Source organism: Herpailurus yagouaroundi, unplaced genomic scaffold (assembly GCF_014898765.1).
Source record: "Herpailurus yagouaroundi ecotype Mexico unplaced genomic scaffold, PumYag 216, whole genome shotgun sequence".
Taxonomy (NCBI): Eukaryota; Metazoa; Chordata; class Mammalia; order Carnivora; family Felidae; genus Herpailurus; species Herpailurus yagouaroundi.
In genome coordinates this window covers 83014-103837 of record NW_024412447.1, presented here as the reverse complement: position 1 = coordinate 103837, position 20824 = coordinate 83014, and the positions used below count along the sequence as shown (strand labels likewise).

At 59.3% G+C, this 20824-nt stretch overlaps 1 protein-coding gene across 1 annotated transcript in view; it reads right to left on the bottom strand.

The window, feature by feature from the left end:
- FAM20C (FAM20C golgi associated secretory pathway kinase) overlaps positions 1 to 3773 on the bottom strand; it is a 53027-nt gene extending 49254 nt beyond the window's left edge. The window contains exons 1-2 of the mRNA XM_040455665.1: positions 3743 to 3773; positions 1902 to 1904 (exon numbers count right to left, since the gene is read on the bottom strand). The gene's annotated coding sequence lies outside the window, so the exon portion shown is untranslated. The remainder of the gene's footprint in view (positions 1 to 1901; positions 1905 to 3742) is intronic.
- Between the last annotated feature and the right edge of the window lie 17051 nt (positions 3774 to 20824).

Here is a 20824-nt window from a genome sequence, read left to right as displayed (position 1 = left end):
GGCGTCGGGCGGCTACCAGCTCGGGGGCTGCCCCCGGGCCCGCACCACGTGGAGGGCGCCCGCCGCCAGAGCGCCCGCTGGCCCGGCCATCTCGGGGCCGTCCCCTGTCGCCTCTCTGGAGCGGCCGCGCCCGGCGGCCCTCGTCCGCGGAGCTGGGGGCGCAGCCGGGTGAGGCCCCGGGCACGCAGCGGCCGGCGTGCGGTCTCTGCGCTCATCCGGCGCGCAGGAGCGCGACGCCACGGCCCATGTAGGCCAGGGTGCGGCTGCCGGGGGCGGGGGTTGCGGCGCGCCACCGCCTCCCCCCAACCCCTCAGCGGGTCCGTGGGCCGCGCTAGGCGCCGGGCGGGCCAGCCGGAGAAGGGGCGGCTCCTGAGGGCAGGGCCCCGGAGGCGGGGACCTGAGGCCGAGCGGGGTGGGGGGTAGGGGGGGGGACTGGGAGGGGCCGGGCACCGGGTTGGGGGGCGCACGGAGCGGCCGGGGAGGTCCCGGGGCAGGTGCAGCGCCCGCGCGGCCGAGCCTCTCGGCGCCCCGCGCCCGGGCCGGCAGATATCCGAGAGCCCGGAGCCGCCCCCCGCGTCAGCGCCCGCAGATTGGCGGAGACGCGGCCCCACGAGTCACCGCCAGGCCGAGCCGACTCCGCTCCCTCTTTCCTTTCTCCTCCCCTCGGCCGCGCCCCGCGCTGCCGCTGCAGCTCCGGGCCCGCTAAGGAGAGGGCGCCTTCTTCCCGCGGTTGCCGAGAGAGGCCCCGGGGGGCCCGGGGGGTGCGCTGTCGCCGGGGGGGGGGGGGGGGGGGGGGGGGGGGGGGGACCCTCAGGCCAGGCTGTGGCTCTCCGGGACCTCTGTCCGCCCGGGGCCGGCCGCCGCCAGCTGCAGCCTCCCGGCTCCTCCCCAGATGAGCGGAGGGCCGCAGCCCCGGCCAAGTCCCTCCCCGGAGCCGCTGGGCGTCTGCGCCGCCGGATGAGCTCCCTGCCGGGCGGCGACCTTGTGCCCCCCTCCCCGCCCCCGCCTCGGACGAGAGGAGAGGAGGGGAGCTCGGTATTTGGCCCCAATAGCCAATCTGGGGCGGGGGTTGGGGGGTGCCAGAGCAGGGGGGAGGCTCCTGCACCCGGCTGGGGCCCCATCCCACCCCAAGAGGACACGCCTGCGCCTTAACTCTGGTGGGGCCGGGCGCTCCCGCCTAAGATTTGCTTGGCACTGGGAGGTACCTGGTGTTTGCGGAGGCCGCACCTCCCTCGCTCGCCCCTGTGTGTGTGTGTGTGTGTGTGTGTGTGTGTGTGTGTGTGTGTGTCATTTGCTTCACAAGATGCATAAAATCAGCCACCCATACCCAGACGTGGCCCTTCTGCATGACCTCTTCTGGGCCCACACAGCCTCTGGGCCCCCGGCCCCCAGTAGGGAATATTAATGTGAATGTCAGGCCAAAGTCCTGGTGAGAAGGGTAATGACCTGGCTGGGGAAGGCGGTCCAAACACATCCACCGTCAAGCAAACAGGCGAGCGCTCAAGGCACCGCACATTCTCAGCCTCTCCGGCAGCAGAGAGAAGGAAGCAGTCTGTGGTGGGGCGCTTAGGAGGGAGCCCTTACCTTCCCCTCCCCTTGCTGTGCTGCCTGGACATCTCACTGCCCTCTCTGGACTTCAGTGTTCTCTTCCGTGCATTCAGGAAGAGACTCGTCATTGAATCTCTGTGTCTGGCCCAGTGCCGACCGAGCATGTAGTGGGCGTCCACTGGATACTCGAGGAGGGAGAGGAGTCTCAGCCCAACTGATCAGTGCAGTAAGGGTTTCAGAGGCCATCTGAAGTAAGTGAAAGGCTGCTCAGCCCTTCTGGAGCTGGAGGCTAGAGGGGACTAGGTGTGAAGGTGGGCCCGCCCTGGAGCTGGAGCTCCCCCTCCATTCTACACCAACTGCACCATTTGTGTGCAGCAAAGGGAACTTTGGGCGAGGTTACCTAGAGAGAGGCCTAGGAGGTGGCCTAGGAGATGATGTCTGAACGGAGATTGGTGAGCAGCCCCTGCCCCGGGGAGCAGGACCTTGAGCCCCACAATGTCTCCCTAGACTGTGGGGTTCTGCAGCCTCTGTCCCCCCCTGCCCTCCGCCGGCCAGTGTCCTCAGGGTGGCCGTGGGGTGGCTTGCCCCCGGGAACCATAGACATCGTGTAGGGGGCCTCACGTCCCACCCCCGCTGACCTCTCTTGGGAGCTGAGGTGTTATTTGGACTCCTGTTCACCACTCGATGGCTCCCTTGTGGAGTTCTTGGTTCATCTCAGCTATCACCTTGAGGAAGTGTTGTCTCACTGTCCACATGGTTTCGAAGTATCCCCACCCCCATTCCCTCAATGTCCCACCACTCTGTTTCCCTAACAACAGCCGTCACCATCTGAAGGCAACTCTTCTGTTCCGGTGTATGGCTCGTCTCCCCCCAAATGCACATGCTCCACTAAGTGGGAGCCTCCCATGACGCCTCGCTCACAGCTCTGTGCTGGTGCCGAGCGGGTGCCCAGAGCAGACCACAAGCCACCATCCAACTTGGGTTAGGTGTCAGCGGGCTAAGGTGCACACATGAAATGGCCTTTGAAAACAGAGCCCACACCACAGGGGACATAGCATGAAAACCCTCGGCCAGATGTTTCTGCCTGGTTCCTTGTACTTTGCTCTGGGGAGTAATTGCATGCGGTCCAGTTGATTCATCCATGGAAATCACAAAAAGCAAACACACACATTCACACCCACAGAGGCACATCCAGTCACACACACACACACACACACACACACACACACACACACACACGTTTGCAGAGACACACATGCACGTGGGGCCGGAAGCTCCCTTAGGCTTCTGTCTTATTGTCCCTGAGCAGATGCCAGGTGGGCCAGGCTGGGCTGCTCCGGGAAGGGCCCCGGGAGCCGCACATGAGGCCTTGTCAGAGACCAGGGAAAGATTTGGGGGACTTTTTTCTCCTAAAGGCTGGAGCTCCCATGTGCCAATGTAGAATATGTCTGGTGGTAACGAGAATTACATAGAAAAATAAAGTTGGTGCAGCAGAGAGGGGATTGGACATTCTGGGTGAGGTGAGGGCCATTTATACAGAGTGGCCAGGGAAGACCCCCCAGAAAGTGACATTTGACTAGAAACGTGCCTGTGTGGTAATTAGCAACTTGGAAGTCTGTGGGAGTGGTGTTTGGGCAGGGCACCGAAAGTGCCAAGGCCCTGGGGTAGGAGTGCATCTGGCATGTTCTTCAAGGTTGGAACTGAGTGAGGGGGAGACCGCGGGCCAGGGTGGCCATGTCAGGCCAGCATCCAGCAGAGGCTTAGGGACAAAGAGGGACGTGCGACCTCAGGACTGGAAAAGGCCGGCTGGGGGCTGTGCCAGCACAGCAAAGGGGGGACCGGTTATTGGTGGGAGGTGGCCACTCAGACCTGGGTGGCGTGGGCTCCCCGCATCTCGGGCTCAGACACCCCCTGAAGGTAGAATCAGGGGTCAGCCATGGGGCAGGGGAAACTGAGGGTCCCAGGTTTGGGTGCTGGGCATGAGCAGTCTGATTTTGGACTGTGAGTGCCAGCGTACAGAGCCACGGGTAGATGTGCCCGCAGGACCGGGTGGGAATGGGCGGCGGGGCCGAGGCCTGGGCCCCAGGACCTCTGCCCCTGAGGCCAGGAGGCGTGTGAACAACCAGGCGAACACAGAAGGGGCACCATGAACCAGGAGGCCACGATGGCCTGCCGGTGTGGCCCAGAGGCTGACCACTGGTGGTCTTATCCAGACGGCCCTGGTGGGGCAGGGTGAGGCTGGCAGGAGTCCTGAGGGAAGCAGAGGGTGGTGGAGACCAAGGGCAGATGTGACTTTTGAGGAACTTTGTGTGGAGAAATGGGGCGGTGGCTTGAGGGCAAGGCAGGACCAGCCTCCCTTTCCCACCAGTGAGAGAGCCTGGGTGCTGAGCTGAGCTCTGGGTTCTCTGAGGGTGCTTGAGCAGGAGTATGGTCCCCAGGGCACCAAGGATATATACAAGGGTATCGGCCAGGAAGACCCTGCAGGGGCGAGGGGAGGGTGACGGGCTGCAGTGGTGGGGATGGCGAGTTCTGGGCCAGCAGGAAAAAGGGTCCGCGGTGGATTGGGGAGGGAGGGGCTTTCCAGGCAGAGAGGGAGCCAGTAGCCCGGGCACAGGATGCAGACGTGGCCGGGTCCCTTGTCCAGGCTCCCCCGCTACAAGTCCCTCCTCGCTCTTGGTCAAAGCACACTGGAGGTGAGCCTTGTGCCCTGAGCCTCCCCAGGTGCGCGAAGCCACCAGCTGGCCTGGCGGAAGGGCCCCCGTTAATACAGGGCTTCTGCAGGTGGTGGATGTGAGACCCAGGAAGAGTAGCAGTGTAGGAAGGGCATGCAGGTGACAGTGGGGTGAGGGACAGGGGCGGTGTGGAAGGGCCAGGACAGAAGTCGTCTGGAAAGTGGGCCCCCCCCCCTCCACAAGCATGAGGGTAGAGAAGAGACTTTGGGGGTGTGTGACGAGGTGAGGAGACAGAGCTGCTGGGGAAAGACTGTCCTGGGAGCTGCGGGCTCCTCTCCTGGCCAAATAGCTGGGGAATATTCCAGAAGGGCCTAGGAGGGAGGTCCAGAGGGACCCACCCACTAGGTTCTGGCACCTATACCTCTGGGCTCCTTCGATGTTTTCCTAGGGATTACTCATCCGGGACCCACCAGGGAGGCTCCTGGGGCTGTTTACTACAGGCCAGCCCTGGCCACAGGCTATTCTGGGAGCTGGAGGCGGGCAGGTCATGGTCTTCACGGGGCACCTGTGTCCAGGCGTCATGGGCTGTGCAGTTTTAACCCTTGTCTGGTGGAGCTGGACGCAGTGGGCAGGGGTGGTGGGGTAATGGGCCTGGGCCTGTGGAACTTGCACAGGGAGGTACTGTTAGCAAGAGAGACACCCCCACAGGAGAAGGTGAGTTGAGACCCGTGTCCTCTGTGCTGGGGCAGGGGGACAGGAAGCGTTCGGGGGACAAGGGGGGCCTCCGGCCGATTCGCTCCCCAGCCACATGGCCACAGCCTGAGGGGTCTTTGGAAAACAGAGCTGCTTTGTTCCAATTTAAAGCAACAGGTCAAGAGAGCAAAAAGGAACAAATAAAACAATAAACATGAGTTTATTTTTTCCATTGTGGATTGCTCAAATACATGATTTATGTTCTATCATACATGGAACAGCCATGAAAACTGGCCATCTGTTGACCGTAGGGAAACTGTCAAGAAATTGCAAAGGCAGATAGGTAATCTGCGTGTGCTCACTGAGTGCGCACACACACACACACACGTTCATACAAAAACATACGCGTGTGTGACCTGTAATCTGTTCGCTGAACATAACGCAGTTTAATAAGAACAAGGTCTATGCTTTAAAAATGTCTCTAGGGGCGCCTGGGTGGCGCAGTTGGTTGAGCGTCCGACTTCAGCCAGGTCACGATCTCGCGGTCCGTGAGTTCGAGTCCCGCGTCGGGCTCTGGGCGGATGGCTCGGAGCCTGGAGCCTGTTTCCGATTCTGTGTCTCCCTCTCTCTCTGCCCCTCCCCCGTTCATGCTCCGTCTCTCTCTGTCCCAAAAATAAATAAAAACGTTGAAAAAAAAAATTAAAGATGAGCATAAGTGGGACTAGCACCCGTTAAACCTGTAGGACGCCACCACAGGGGCGGGCAGAGAGAGGCTGGGGCCATGGCCGCTCTCCCAGAACCCCGTAAGGACCAAACGTCCCTGAACTGAACTTTTGGTCCAGGAAGCTCAGAGAAGAGCAGTAGGAAAAAGCCCAAATGAAGACAAACCAAAGCAAACGCAGCCGGGAGCGAGCGGTGCAGGGGGCGGGGAGCGGGGGGTGGCTGAGGAGATGGAAAAGGCCAGTGGGACAGCCCATGAGTTGTGACAGCCAAGCAAGGGACAGAGGGGGGTGCAGGGGAGAGCCCTGGAGTGAGGAGAGACAGAAGAAGGGGGTGCAGGGGAGAGTCCTGGAGCAAGGAGGGACAGAAGGGGGTGCAGGGGAGACTCCTGGAGCGAGGCTCAGGGCTGGGAGTGGGGCGGGCTTGAAAGTCCCCAAAGAGACGGTGCCACGCGATACCAGCCTGATGGCACAAACAAGATAGGCATTTTAAAGAAAAGTTCAAACGAAGCCCTGAACGATGGCTCAAGACCCATCATCATAGAAGTTGAAAACGGTCAAATATTAATCCCTAAACAAAGAAGGCAGGCCCGTTTTGCCTGACCTTTATCAGACCTTCCAGGAACAGATGTTACGGAAATTGCCCCAAAGTGGCAGGAATGGATGGAGAGTCACTGGTCTTTTCGGGGACTCCTGTACTCTGACGTCCCCCAGATAAGGCCATACCACCTCCAAACGGCGATTGCTCTGCTCACTTTGCAGATGAAGGAGAAAACCCTCCGATCCCCTGTAGGTGCTGAAAATCCACTTCGTAAATTCAACACTTAGTGGTGTTAAAAAATCTCGGCCAACCACGAAGAGCAGGAAATTGCCTCTTTCCAACTGGGGCACCCACGGGAAGCTGCTGCTCCTTCCCACTCACCAGAGGTTTGTTACAAACACTGCTCAAACGAGGAAGAGCTTTGGAAACACACATGCGGCCGTGTCCTCATGGGCTTGGAACTTTCCAGGGCTTCTCCCCCGCCCCCACCATCTTTCTGCACCGGCCCTACTATCCAGATCACTGAGCATATCCCTGGCCCCTGCTCAGTCCCCTCCTACCTCCCTCTGCTCCTCCTCTGCCACCCTCCTGGGCCAGTGTGATTGCCAGGCTCCTGGACCTGGAGACACCAGCTCAGTCCCAGGACCCCCGTCTCCACGCACCCCTGGTCTCCAGTCCCACTAAATATCATTGGTGCACTGGCACCCCACGTCCACATCTGCAGAACTGATGTCCAACTGGCTCTCTGACGTTGGGTGGCAGGAAAATCTCAAACCCAGCATGTCCAAGATCCCGCCCCCGCCACACACACGCCACATTCCTCCTAGTGAAATATTTACCTGGGCCAAAAGATGCTGGAATCATCCTGAACATAAATCTTGCTAACGCAGTTTTCAACACAGGTCCTCACCACCCTCCACTGCTTCCTGAAGTTGCCACTGATGGCTGGACCGTTGGGACTGCCTCTTCCCTGCCCTCCTGACCTCCACTGCATGCTGCATTTGGCATCAGAGTGATGGTATTGAGACAAATCGAATAGGTGGGTTTTCTGCTCAAAGCCCTTCATTTGCTCTGCCTCCAAAGCACTGGCCGTGGCCTGCAAGGCTGTCAAGAACCTGTCTCCTCCCCACCTCTTTGATTTCTCTTGTACTTCTCTCTCCTCTACTTCCTAGGCAAGCAGGCGTCCACCCCAGGGCCTTTGCAGGTGCCACTGAGGGACTATTTGCCCAGACATCTGTGGGCTTCTCCCTCACTTCTTTTAGATCTCCATTTTATTTATTTATTTATTTATTTATTATTATTATTTTAATGTTTATTTATTTCTGAGGCAGAGAGAGACAGAGCATGAGTGGGGGAGGGGCAGAGAGAGAGGGAGACACAGAATCCGAAGCAGGCTCCAGGCTCTGAGCTGTCGGCACGGAGCCCGACACGGGGCTCGAACCCACAGACCGCGAGATCACGACCTGAGCTGAAGTCGGACGCTCAACCGGCTGAGCCACCCAGGCCCCCCGAGATCTCCATTTTAATGTCAAGTCTTGCCCCCTTGCCCTTGCTTGATGCCCCTCACCCTGCTTCCTTGTTCTGCATAGTCTGTCGTCACCTGACATCATGTATGTGAGACCTCAGTTTTCATTTCCATGCTACATATTTAGTCACATCACTTAATTGTCACCCACCTAGGAAGGAGCATGATGAAAAGATTTGCTGTTGTGTCTGCCCCCCTGCTCTCAGCCCGGCAGGGCCAGACCTGAGCTTCCCATCACCATCTACACGAGGAAGGAAGCTGGAACTCGATGCTGGTGAAGCAGTCTTAAGGGACCTTGACCACACCTGGTGTCTGTACTCTATTATGGAGGAAAGTGAGCTTATGTGATAAAACGATGCTCTAGAATTTAAACAATTTGCCTTGGGGGGAAATAGAGCCAGTGGAGAGCTTCGTGGGGGCAGAAGCAGGGAGCGTGGTCCTAGCCACACAGGCAGGCGGGCGCAGTCCTGTACTCAGTATGTGGGTCTTAAAAAAGTTATTGGAGCATTACGGGTTACAAGTATGAAACGTGCTCACTGACGGTTAACCAAGCTGCCCTCAGCAGAGTAAATTGGTGACGGTGAAGGAAGAAGCAATCGCAGGGCGAAACCAGCGCCAAGGGACCGGTCTGAGACCGTGCCTCCCACGGAGGCACCGGGTTCGTACGCGGGCCACGGCCCAGGGCTCTTCCCCCGGCTCTGGCGGAGAGCACACATTCGAGGCGCCGGAAGATTCTCATGGTGTATCACCCTCTGGCCGTGGAAAACACACTCAGTGACCGCTCGGCTGCTAGCGGGTAATTCATGGTCATGTGAAGATCCCAGAGTCCACACTGTCAGCCCCTGAAGACGAGAAGGAAGGAGGACGTGGCTGAGGGTCTCTTCGGAGTCTGTTGGGTCCGTGGATCAGCGGGGCCGTCTGCTCTGGCCAAAGTGGCCCCTGTTGCTAGAGGTTGCCTTGCACGGCCTTCCCTCTGCTGTGCTCTCTCTTTCCTCTCCCGAGGCCCCGTGTGAACCTCGCGCCTCGGTGAGTGTCATCCCCCAAGGTGACTCTGCGGGAGGCCGGGGCCCCACATGATCCCGTCACCTGGAACCCATCCCAGGAAGACTCTTACAGCCGTGACTGAACTTTGAAGCCCGCAGATCACGATGATTTGAAACATTTCGAAAAACGGCCGGGGCCTCTGCTCCCTGAGCCCTCAGCAGGACCCTGCAAAGCCAGGACCCGGTGGGAAGGGGCCCCAGGCACTGAGGCCTCCTCCCTTGTCTGGCAGGCAGTTCGTGCCTGGAGACCTGCCGGGAAGGGCGCAGGGACACAGTAGACCCGGTCTCCTCGGGGGTGGCAGAGGGGTCCTTACCCTGCAGGCACAAGGGGCGGGCCTGTACTGGGGCCGCATCACCGGTGCCGACACTGCTCCAAACGCAGCCCGGAAGGAGAGAGGGGTGGCGGTGGGCGCAGCGGACAGCCACCCACAGCGGCTCCCACACGGTAAGTCGCCCACACAGAGCGGGTTTTACTGCCGCTGTTACTTCCTGCAAGAGAGCCGGGGCCCGCGGCTCACACAACTGCCTCCCACAGCTGCATATTCCTTGGGGCCGGAGTTCAAGCCCCACGACGGGGCGGTTGTCCTGTGGGCCAGCTGGAGCCAGCAGGCCAGTGGGGAGTCCTGCAGTGGGCTAAGCCTGGCCCGTCCCTCACCGGCAAAGTGACGCTGAGTGTGCGCAGACGTCTCTCGGGCCTCGGTGGCCCGGCTCTGGAAGGGGACGTTCACGCCTCGCGGTGCGGCAAGGAAGCCATTCACTTGGTGCCTCTCCCACGCTGCTGCCGGTGCTCAGACCCCTCCGTTCCCGCGCGGCTCAGTCCCTGCGCTTAGAGCACCTCTCCGTTGCCTTGGTGGGTCGTCGGGGGCAAGGCCCTGGGCCAGATGAGCCAGGTCCGCACCCGGCCATCGCTTGGCTTGCTGAGCCGTGGCTTCTGCCCCGAGCGATGGTGGGCAGGTATACCCCTCCCCCTCCCAGGGCTTTGGGAAGGGTGCTGGAGAGTGGGCTCCACGTGTCCAACGGAGAGCCAGAGCTCTGAGCGGCCGCGGCTTAGCCCTGCGCGCAGCACAGGGGATGCTTTATGAACACACGCGATTGCTCTGCCTTTCCTGCTTCCTAAATGAAGGCTTTCAGCTGAGTGCAGTCATGGGGGAGCTGTTCGCCGCTAATAAGCACACACAGAGCCTCGGTGAAGTGCCACCAGGGCGCCTGCACCGTGTTCTGGGTCCTGCAGAGGCCTCACAGGACGCAGAGGGGTAGACACAGAGTTGTAAGAGTCTGGTGGTGTCAGACCCCTGCTGCCCGGGGGTCTGGGGGAAGACGGACAGAGTAGTTGAGTGTGTTTTTAATCGCCAAATCACGAAAGTTCCGGGTCTCCTCCGGTTGTTGGGTGCAGGCCCCAGGTGGGCCCTCCTCCTGAGGCTCCCTGGCCTCTGCACACCTCAGGCTCTGTCTGGGGCACGTGGTCCGAGGGGGTCCCCCCCAACCCCCCCAGCCCTCGCCAGGGAGGATGCCCATCCTCGTCCAACCCAGACAAAACCTGCTGTTCCCAGCGTTACCGTAGGAACAGATTCAGGACAGGGCTGAGCTCCTCCTCCCTGGTAACTTGGAGATCCCGAAGACAGCTGGCATTCTGCTAGGCCCCTGCCGTGCCGAGGCATCCGATGGCAAAGGGCACAGCACCTGAGCACAGCACTGCCACTCGTCACCCAGGGGACAGGGCCCTGTGCTCCCAGGACTGTCAAGCACATTCTGGATGCTTTACTGCTACTAAGGTTGGGGGGGGGGGAGCTGCTGGGGGAGGGAGTCAGACTATGAACATGTTAAAAGTCGGGGGGGTGTAAAGTTATTGCACATAAATATTCTGCAAACAGCTGCCTAGAATATTCCTTATATTGGAAAGTATGCTTTGAGGTCATTACTCAGGATTTTATAGGCCGTTTCTTGGCCGAGCCCCAGGATGGCTTATGGCTTTGCAAAAAGGCGACGCCACGTTTTATGAATGACAGGTGGCTTTTATCACACCTCTGCATCATCGCTATGGTAATAGGGCTGTGGCGATGCCCTGCGGCCAGGGGCACCTGAGCGGGTGCAGCGGGCACAGCCTGCAGGTCTGGCCTTGAGTAGGGGTCCCCGGACGACACTGACTGAGGTCCATTTCCCAGTCTGTTTTCCTGCCAGTGGAGTCAGTGCAGCAGAACAGCTGCTGGTGCCCCTGTATCTGGCCACAGCCCTGAGGCACAGCCCTGAGGCGGGCCGGCCTCCGCGGGGATTGGCTGCCACGCCCCCCCCAACCCGAGGGCCCCCGCACTGAGGTCTTTGCCCTTCCTCCTCCCTCCTCTGCCCAGTGGCCATCTGCATGGACCGAGCTGACCAACCTCCTCTGTCTATCGGGAGGCGAAATCAATTCCTGTTTGTTGAGCTCTTCCAATTCAGGCCTGTGTCTAGTGGTCAAGACCCAAGAGCCCGTTCTCTCCTGTCACTCCCCTGCTGGCTCCCTGCCCTGAACCTCCCAGACCACCCTCCCCACACCCGTGGCCGGGTGACCTCGCTTCCCATCACTCTGAGCAGGGCCTGCTCCTGGCTGTCCCCCAGATGGGATCTGACCATGGTCCACGCCGGTGCCCTTAAGGCAATCTTGAGAATGCAGGTGCAGAGACTCGGGTGTTCCCAGAGGCCGCAACAATTTGGACATAAAGACAGGAAAAGGAAAGTGGAGGTGCAGGGCCAAGGGGTGGAGGCACACGGGACGCCCACAGTGACTCCACAGCAACGCTGACGCCTTTGGGTCCAGGTCCCTGTGCTCCAGGGCCGGTTCCCGTCGGCTGCCCACACACCTCACTCTGCCGACGGGCTTGGGGGAAGCCAGGAGGTTTGGAGTCTGGCCTTCCCAGCACGGGCTGCCCAGGGGTCTGAATCTGGCCTTGGGTTTGGCCACAGGCCAGCACTGCAGGGCGGCTGAGGCCCAGGTGCCAGCTGGGGGCAGGCGTTCCTGACTTCCTGGGAGGTGACCACTGGAAGCACGCAGCCTGCAGAAGGGCCCTGGCCTTTGGACTGTGACGTGGCACCACCACTGGGGAGACCCCAGGGGGAGGGGGGCGGCCCCGCGCGGCGGCCCGGCCCGGCCCGGCCTGGCCCGAGCCTGCACCACGGACCCAATCCTGCTTGATGAACCAGGGACAAAGTCGGGGTTTGGAATCTGGTCGATGCCATTTTAAAAACTTAACAGACTAAACTCAGTGAATGTGAAAGAGGCCGACTGTCCGTCCTGCCTTCTACGCTCTGGCCCCGAGCTCCGCCACCCCTCGGGGTTTCTGTAGGTAAGCCGGGTGGTGAGACCCAGGCCTGCAGGAAGGGTTACTGCCACTGCACCTCCCTGAAGCTCCTGCTTTGCCCGCAGGGCCAGCGCGGTGGGCACGGGCTGGCCCGGCTCCGGGCACGGTGCCTAAGAGGGGGTCCGAGTCCACTCAGGTGGCTGGAGGTTGGACGTCCGAGACCAAGTCGCCACCCCCCATATTTGATGTCTGGTGAGGACTCACGTCCCGGTCACTACGCTGCTGTCTTCCCCCTGTGCCCTCACGTGGCCGACAGGACAGAAGGGCTCTCTGGGGTCTCTTCGTTTTTCTCTCTTTTTTAAAAATGTTTATTTATTATTTTTTATTTTTTATTTTTTTTAAATTTTTTTTTTAACGTTTATTTATTTTTTTGGGACAGAGAGAGACAGAGCATGAACGGGGGAGGGGCAGAGAGAGAGGGAGACACAGGATCGGAAACAGGCTCCAGGCTCCGAGCCATCAGCCCAGAGCCCGACGCGGGGCTCGGACTCACGGACCGCGAGATCGTGACCTGGCTGAAGTCGGACGCTTAACCGACTGCGCCACCCAGGCGCCCCTTAAATGTTTATTTTTGAGAGAGACATGCATGGGGGTGGGGGCAGAGAGAGGGAGACACAGAATCCGAAGCAGCTCCAGGCTCGGAGCGGTCCGCACAGAGCCCGACGTGGGACTGGAATTCACAAACCACGAGAATCATGGCCCACGGTGGGCTCTGTGCGGACAGCTCGGGGCCTGGAGCCTGCTTTGGATTCTGTGTCTCCCTCTCTCTCTGACCCTCCCCTACTCATGCTCTCACTCTCTTTCTCTCTCTCTCTTAAAAATGAATAAATGTTTAAAAAAAATTTTTTTTTAAATTAAGAAACTGAGAACTCACAAAGCCTGTGTTTGCTGAAATCCATTTGGTGCCAAGAGCAGGAAGCCAGCAGGAAACCTCAGAAGGCCCTCACCAGGCTCCGGGGACCCAGGGCCTTTGTTTACGCTGGCCTGTGGCTTGGTGGGCCGTCCACTCACCTTCCTGGTGAGCTCCTACACATGCTTCAAGGGCCTCTTCCCAGTGTCTAGGCATCGTGAGCCTGCCTGATCTTAGCTCGCCTCTCTCTCCTCCTTCTCGGTCCCCCTCCGTCCTCGCTCAGCCGGGCCCTGAGCAGGTCACGGGATGGGCTCCTCCGTCTTCCACAGCCTGGGGTGCAGCTTGGCACCAGTGTGCTGGGGGAGGGCCCTGGCTGAAGGCAGGAGGCACCACGTGGCCGGAGGCCGAAGGAGGCCAGGCAGTGTGGACCTGGGAGTTAGCATCCGGTGCGCCTAGTGCATGCCTTCTGTGTGCAGTGCGGGGTGCCTTCCACTCGGTTATGTCACAGGACACCTCATAGGTGGGTACCCTCACCCCACCTGAGGCGAGGAAACCGAGGACCCCAGAGCCCATGTTGTTCCCAGCGAGGCCGTGCAGAGCGGGCAGGAGGGTAGGCAGAGACCCTCCGTACTTGGAGCCACATCCAGGGCCAGCAGGGTGGGCAGCCAGACCCTCTACCGCTGGCCTTCTCAGAGGGGAGAGGACCCAGCCTCAGAGTCTCTGTTGGGAAGACGAGCAGCCACGTAGGGGTCCAGCCCAGCAAATCCCGCCTGCGTCCAGCCTGCCTGCTGAGCTCACACTGGTGCACGTCCCCTCTTCAGGGGCCCATTGCGTCCGTCCTTGCACCTTCTGTCTGCCTGTCCCTGGGCTGGGGTGCGGGATGCACCATGATTGCAGGGAAGCGCTGTGGCACGGCAGGTGGGCCAGTAGCCCCTGCACAGGAGGGGACCCCAGACCCCGGCCCAACTCTACGGGCCAAAGCCTTGGTTTCCACTCTGGGAACAGGAGCAGGCCACAACCCCTACAAGTGTCATATATGGGTGCACACAGGCACGCTCACACCTGCAGCCACAGGCAAATTTGTGGTGTGCACGTGTGCACATTTATGCACGCTCAGACGCATGCATGAATAGCGCTTTTGCACCTACACGCACGCACATAGGTGCACACACAAGGGAATCGTGAAGTACGCAGAAGCTAGGGAAGCAGGACGGCAGGGGACGTCCATGCCAGTGTCCCCATGGCCACAGCAGACAGGTACAATCCGCTATCGTAGGCAGCTCCTGGGACTGGTCCAGAACCCGCACTGGAGTAGCTTGTAAAAGACAAAACATCAAACGTGCCCACCCCGTCTCCAAAACACACCCTTGTGCTCCCTCCGGCCAGGGTGCCTCACCTGCTCTCCTGCATGGATCTGTACTTTCTGGCCGCATCTGCATACCCTTCTCCACACACTGAGGCTTGCAGGAAAGTCTTTTGACTTGTTTCCCCCTGAATCTGTCCCCATCTCAGCAGGACCTCTACATCCCTGCAGACCTGAGTCCCGCGTGGGGCAGCATCGCAGCTCAGTTCCGGGTGCTGGATGCCAACCTCTCTGAAGACCGCCTGCCTCTCTCTATGGCTCCTGAGGGGTGGGGGCTCCTCTTGTCTGGGAGGAGTGGCAGTGTGTGTGAGGGAGAACGGAAAGAGGCTGGTGTCCTGACGCCCTCCCCCCCCCCCCGCCCCTGCGCCCAGGTAGGAGGGATGCTGAGGCCCCTTCCAGACGCAAACCTCTCCGGCGTCTTTAAAAGATATGAGGCCTGCAGCAGCCAGATGCTGGGGTCCTGCCACTTCCCTGGCCCTGCCCTACACAGCCTTTGTGAGGGACATGGGGGAGGGCGGCCTGACACACAGCCTCCCAAGGGTGCTGGAGGGTCCCTAGCCTTCATGGTCCCTTTGCAGGGGGCTGAGGCAGTTCAGGAGAGCAGAAAGATGCGGGCGGTGGGGGGGGCATTCCTGGCACGTAGCCAGACGTCTGCTGGGGTCTGGCTTCCGGCCAGAACAGGAGGCATGAGGACCCGGCACGCCCCCCAGCACTGCCAGCCAGAGAGCACCCAAAACAGTGCAGAGCAGGCAAAGCTACTGGGCCTGAAGCACCCTTCCAGCGTTCCAAAAAAAAAAAAAAAAAAAAAAAAAGCAAAAAGCAGGCAGAAACTTTCTCTCTCTAGGCCAAGGATAAATGAGCTAAGGACACATGCAGCGCGACCATCATCTACCATCACGCGCCGGGGAGGGTGCTGGGAGCCCGTCCTGGCCTCCTGACTCAAGGGCAGAAGCTTCTGCTCTCCCTCATTATTTCTATTTTTAACAATTGCGTTCAGGCCTTTGGCAAAAATAGCAAGTCCTAGCCCCTCTTTGTCAGAAAACCACAGGGAAGCAGGAAAAACCGGCCAGGATTTCAGCAGCGTGGGGTCGAGTCCTCCACCGTGGGAGCTGAAGTGGCCCCAGTGTCACTCGGGCCCATCTGCTCACTGCACAAGTGGGTAAACTGAGGCCAGCCAGGCCAGGCAGGTGCCCAGGTCAGTCAGGGAGTGAGCCCGGGTCCTGGGCGCCTGATGGGCAGGGGAGCAGCGAGAACAGGCGGCCGCGGGCGCCCGGCCGCACAGCGAGGTGTCTCCTGAGCAGCCCTGAGACCTTGCAGGCTGCACTCCTGTCACCATCCTGTCACAGGGAATTAGGACGAGCCCCTGTGGGAGGTGCCCAGGGAATGAGGAACGCGGTCTCTGGTGCGCACACGTGCGCGTTTACCTGCGTGTACGCATGCAGGCACGTGTGCTCGAGTGCACGTGAGTCGGCGTGTGTGTGCGTGCCCAACCTGAGAATCAGCCTCCTCTGCAAGGATCAGGAGGCCCCAGCCGCACCCGGAAGGGCAGGCGTCTGCCCCCGTCCCGGAGCAGCTCTGACTCGACTCGAGTAAGCCCAGGCTCACGGGTGGGGGCATTAGGGCAGCGGGTCTCAGTCGGCGGGGCCCGGTGAGTCTGGAGGGGCTGGCTCTCCCCTGGCACACCTGCATCCACACCCCACTTCTCTTCCCCCACTGCCCCTTCAGTGCATCGTCTGGCTTCAGGCCCTGGGAAGGAGAACAGAGGAGAAGCCACAACAGGACGGCAGGCAAATCACCCAGCCCCCGGACCCACCAGCTCCCCTCACCTTTGACTACGTGGCCTCCCAACCCTGACCCTTGGAAAGAGTCCTCTGGGGCTGATGGTGGCCTTGCCCTTACCTGGAGGCCTTTGACTGACCCTCCGGCCCACTCACCCCTGTGATAAGTGAACAGCCATCCCAGAGCAGCTGCGAGGTGGCGTAGGAGCGGACGACTGCGTCCACAGTCTGACGTGAAAGAGGGGTGTGCAGAGTCGTCAGGCCCCGGGGGGGGGGGGGGGGGGGGGGGGGGGGGGGGGCTGGGGGCTGACATACATTGAGCACCTACTGTATACTGGCTCTCTGAGATGCCCTGTCCCCTCACACCAGCCTGGCGGGGGAAGTGGGGAGTGCTCCAACTCTGCTTATAGAGCGAAGCCAGGGCCAAGAAGCCCAGAGAAAGAGACTCTCAGGTGTGAGAGACTGCCTCTGCCTGGGGTCAGGTCACCAAGTGTGGCTCCTGACAGGGTCTTGGAGAGGGAGGGAGGTGCCCCTTTGGAATCACCCCTGCAGGCCTGCGGTCAGGGAAGGCACACCAGCCCCTAACCCCAGCCTGGCCACAGCTTGGCCTCCGTGCTGGACGCTCAGCACCTCCATCAGAGCCCCGGGCCCCTGGAGATGCTGCCCTCAGCTCCCTGCCATTTGGGTCCCTCCATCAGCAGGACAGGGGCTTCCTCAGAGGGAGCAAGCAGAGGGCGAGGGGGAGAGAGAGGCCCCAGACGCATTCTTCAAGAGAGAGCCAGCCAGCCGTTGGAAGCAAGTCCCTGGGTCCCGGCCACACAAAGTGGGGGGCGGTGGGGGGGGGGCACTGCAGAGGGTAGCTGACGCCTGGGAGGAGGTCATAAAACACAGGGGTGAGAACAACCCTATCTGACCCCTGTTCCTTGCAGAAGGAACCCGCCCTGCAGACCTGCACCTTTTTGTAAATCTGACCCCTTCAAGCTATTCGTCTCCATTGCCCCTGTAAAGACATTACTCAACTGAAGAGAGAAACAAACACATAATAGCAACTACAAACAGGCAAGCTTCCGTTCTGAAAGATGTCTGTGGCGTTACCTGGTAAAGTTAGATGGGTCACGGAAAAGGATATCCCAGCGCCGGAGGGATGGGAGGTGAATCTTGAACTTCGAAGTTACCGGAATACAACGCAACGGTTTCCAAAATGACTCAGATCTTGAGAAAATAGTGCCGTTATCTGTGAAAACAGTATCACGTGTGCACTAAGAAAGAAAGCACTTAAAATGTCCACACACGCTGAGAATGTTATTTGATGTGAGCAAACGTAGGAGAGTATTGTTTGAGCATCAGAATTTCGGGTACGTGTTTTTCTTGTTTCCCCGTTGAGGAAGACACAGGTTTTGCCAACACGGAGTTGGGAATGGTGGCTGGTGGGACAGCAGCCAGGCGGGTCTGAGCAGGGAGGTTGACAGTGGGCGTGAGGACCTGTCGGCAGGCGGTGCAGGCCTGTCGGGGTGCGGGAGGCCTGGCCGGTGGGGAGCCTCCTGTGAGGATTTATCATAATTAAACAAAGATCAATGGTGTTAACATTCTCCCCAAATGATGATGGAGAAACCAATTACCGAGAAGAATTTCTAGGATATGGGAAATAAGGTGTGTGTGCACAAATATTTTTACCTTTTAATCAATTGTGATTAGAAGAGCCAGCGCCTTGAGCGGCTGTCTGGTGACAGGACGCAGAGCCTCATTCCAGCGGCCTGGCCATTACTTAACCAGGGGCTTGATGGCAAGAGACACATCACCCACTGGTTCATTTTATGGCTCATTAAGCAAGCATAGCAGACACCCATTACTGCTTTTTGGCATTAAGGAGATTTTGAAACGTATGCACGGCTAATGATGCTGGAATTAGCAAAGGTCAGAGCGACCGTTAATGGAATTCTTAGAACATTAATGGAATTCTTATCTGCACAGAGTAAGTGGGCCCGTTTCCCCCTCCTGGTAATGGTGTGGGTGCTATGAAAAGTAAGGCCGGCACCCACACAATGAGGAAATTGCATCCCCTGCCAGGAGGCATCTGATGGCCACCCAATGCACAGGAGCCCCTACACAGCCAGGGTGCTCTGGGGGGGGGGGAGGGGCAGCCAGAGCAGAGGGGAGAACACACCTGTGCCCTCACGCACCAGGACAGGGCCGAATTGACCTAAGGATACTTGCTTTCCAGAAGGCTCCATTTAAAGATCTCCCAGACAGGGTCTCCCCCTGAGGCAGGGGGCAACTCAAGTCCATTTCCCCTTTGAACCTGGTTTTTCACATCGAAGTGCTTTGGATTCAATGATTTTATGCTCTATTGGCAACAAGTTTTTACATAAAAGTGGATTAAAAATCACAACAGAGTCGCTAGGGAGTTGCCAAGGTGGGGGCCTAGAATCTCCCCCAGGCCTTTCCTCACCCCCATCTGATGGCTCCAGAGAGGCCCCTACCCTTCTGCAGGGTCTGAGGGACTGTGTTAGAGACCCTAGACTTTGACAGGCCCCGGCAGTGCCTTAAGACTGGGTGCACCAGCCTGACGCCACAGGCACTCCCTCCGAGTGGACCCTGAATTGGGACGGCTGGCGGATCTGGCTTCTTCCTGCAAGAGAGGTGTGACAGTGGACAACGTGTGGCCCGGCCAGATCACAATGCAGGACCGAGAGGTCGCACACACACGTTGGCAGCAACTGGCCCAGGAGGTCGGGACCTGCTCAGCGGCTGCAAAGTTAGGGGTCAGCCTGAATCGTTGCTTCCCATCACTTCCGACTCAAGACCAACCAGAGGAAGCCCAACATGTTCCCCTAACCAGTCAGGCAGGGTGCCGTGTGGCCAGGAAGCCGCCTCACTCCCCAGGCGAGCAGCTGCCACCAGGACCCTCCTGGGGTCCCGTTCAGCACGATGCCAAACCCCGAGCCAGAGCAAACTCCAAATCGGCAGCCTCTGTGAGTCCTCATCCAGGCGTCCTTGTGGGTCTGCATACACTGCCCGTGCCTGGTCGCGCACGGTGACGAGCATGTGTGCCAGAGAAGAGACACGGGCACCCGGTGAGGGAAAAGGCAAATTCTCTCTATTTATTATGTGTCTTGGGCCTTTCCATTGCTGGTCCTGAACTTCCGATGGGGAAGTGACAGTAATAAACCAGGACAGTGGGGATCACAGTCCCCTTGGTTCTCGGACGTGGTGCTCTGATTAGGCTGAAAGTGCGTGCCTGGTGGGAAGATCGCTGGGGCCACAGAAGCTGGTTTTTTTTAAAACTGTAAGAAATAGTCATGAGCAACCAAACAGAGCCTCTTTCCCACTAGGCGCTGACCAGGAACGTGCCTCCTCCAGAGCCACCCCAGACATTTGCTGACTTGACCAGACGACCGCCCCCCAGCACCCTTTGTCCCATGTTCAGGGGCCTGGGCTCCCCCTCTGCCTGTGCACAGAGACCCCACAGTCTCTTGGCCAGGCTGCAGACAGGAGATCCGGGTCTGTCTCTGGGCCTCCCTCAGATGCTCTGAGACTGACAGGCAGGGTGGCCTCACGCTGTCTTGATGGCTATGCCAAGAAGTGACAAAATCAGGGAGTTTGGGGGACCACCCAGGAGGAGAAAGAGGAAGCCCATGAAGGTTGAGCAGCATGTCCTGTGTGTGGCCCGAGGTGGGGCGGAGGACGGGCGGAGCCGCAGGCCAGCCCGTGGAATAGTCACAGAACACAGACAGCCGAGTCTGGGGCTTCCCTAGGGTCCACTCCTCTGGAGGCTCCATCACCCCCTGAGTCCTGCTCCTCCCCAGCGCAGGGCCAGCCCTGTCCTTCGCAGCCCTTTCTGCTCCCGGGACCTCGGCTTCCAGGTCAGGACACTGTGGGGGGTGGAGGGGGGTGGTCAGGGCTGGGCCTCTTGAGCAGTCTACAGAGTCACTGAGGGGGTTTGCTTATCAGCCAAGATGAACACAGACATTTCTCAGGCTGAGAAAGGGGTGTTTGGTTATGCAAATATCCTTTGTCACCAGGGACACAAGACAAGCATTCATTTGCAAAGAAGGAGGACACTTTCAACGCGTGTGGAGCCCACGTGTCATCCTGTCATGAGCAGCCAGGTCCCAAAGGTGGCAGGGGAGGACCTGGCATCCTGACTATGTCCCCGAGGCAGCCAGGCCCTCGCTGGGCCCTCAGAGGGCCATGCTCAGGTGCCTCAAGGCCCTGCTACGTGCTATCTTTGATGAACACCTGTGTGCCCCACACGTGCACAGTGAGTGAAGCTAACCCATGAGCATACCTCCTCACATCCTCCATGAGCCCAGCACTTTCTTCAACTCATCACGCTCTGCCCTGCCACTTCTGTGCCTCCTTCCACACCATCTCCTCCAGAAATATGTGAGTACCCGCTCCTCCCCTGCTTCCACTCATTAAAACACTAACCACCACCCCCAAGGCCTATTCAGATGTTACTTCCTCTTAACAGACACCACCTACCCACTCAGTGGCCCAGCCTTGTCTAGTGGCCCACACCCCCCTCTGTCTGCCTCTTGCCATAGGTCTCTCCCAAGGTCACTGTGAGACCCTCACAGGTGAGGTGCATAATCAAGGAAGGAAGGAAGGAAGGAAGGTTGGAAGGATGGATGGATGGAAGGTGGATGGATAGATGGATGGTTGGATGGATAGACGGATGGATGGATGAATGGATGGATGGATGGAAGGATGGATGGATGGATAGATGGTTGGATGGATGGATGGATGGATGGATGGAT